The following is a 1,217-nucleotide window of genomic DNA, read 5'->3' as shown; positions in this document are numbered from 1 at the left end:
GCTGAAAATACCATTTTTATACTGATAACTATCAAATTTCTATCCTCAACCCAGATCTCTCAGATGAACTCCAGACCCTTATAAGTATTAGTCTGTGCAATGTCCAATAGACCTCTCAAACGTAACCTATCCAAAAGTGAACTCCTGATCTCCTCTCTCAAATTTCTTTTACATACAACCTTTCCCATCTCAGCTTATGGCAGTTCCATCATTCACGTAGCTCAGGCAAAAACCTTGATGCTACCTTTGAGTCTTCTCTTTGTCTCTCCTCTCCACTCTCACATCCAATCTATCATAAGATCCTATTGGCTCTACTTTCAAATACTATAGCACAAAGCTAACTACCTCTTACTTCCTCCACTGTTACCACTGTGAACCACGCTACAACTGCTTCTAACCTGGATGATTGCAAAAGCTTTCATACAGTCCTCCTGCTTTTACCCTTGCCCCTGCCCGCCCCGCTCCTGCCCTTACCCTCCAATCCTTTTAAAATGCAAGTTGGGTCTCATACCCTTCTGCTCAAAACCCTTCAAGGCTCTCCATCTCCTCAAACTAAAAGCCAAAGGCCTGGCAATGCCTACAAGGCTCAACATGATGTTGTTCCATTAATGTTTGGCTCTCATCTCCTGCTACTCTTCCTCCTCCTCTGCTCCAGGTACACTGACCTCCTTGCTGTTTCTGAAACCTGACAGACATGCTCCAGCCTTAGAACTTTTGTTGTCATCTTTCCCTCTGCTTAGAATATTCTGCAAGATGTCTACCTACCCTCCTCACTCCTCACCACCTTCAAGTCTTTGCTGAAATATGTTTTTTTTGTCTCTCCAGCATCCTGATTGCCCTTACCCAATCAACTGTTTCTTTTTGTTTATATAACACTTTTACCCTTAGAGTATATAACTCACTTGTTCAATATCATTATGCTTGTTGATCATCTTTCCCACTAAAAGAAAAGCCCCACGAGATCTGTATTTTGTTCACTGTTGTATCCCCAAGTGCCTAGAACTGAACTTGGCTCATTGATGAATGAATGGATGAATCAACGTGGTAAAGGGGAGAGGAATGTCCCCTAAAGCTTTCTGGTTAGATTACAAAAAATGGGGGCTGGCCTATTGAAATATGTTCCAGGGCTGCTTTAGAGATCTATTTAAGCAATGATGGGGTCTCCATCCATTTAGATGTCTTCTACAAGAAGACTTGGTGGCTAAAGTCAAAAATGT

Source organism: Myotis lucifugus, unplaced genomic scaffold, assembly GCF_000147115.1.
Source record: "Myotis lucifugus unplaced genomic scaffold, Myoluc2.0 scaffold_124, whole genome shotgun sequence".
NCBI classification, from domain to species: domain Eukaryota; kingdom Metazoa; phylum Chordata; class Mammalia; order Chiroptera; family Vespertilionidae; genus Myotis; species Myotis lucifugus.
The sequence above is the reverse complement of the archived record's forward strand: the minus strand, read 5'-3'. Positions refer to the sequence as shown.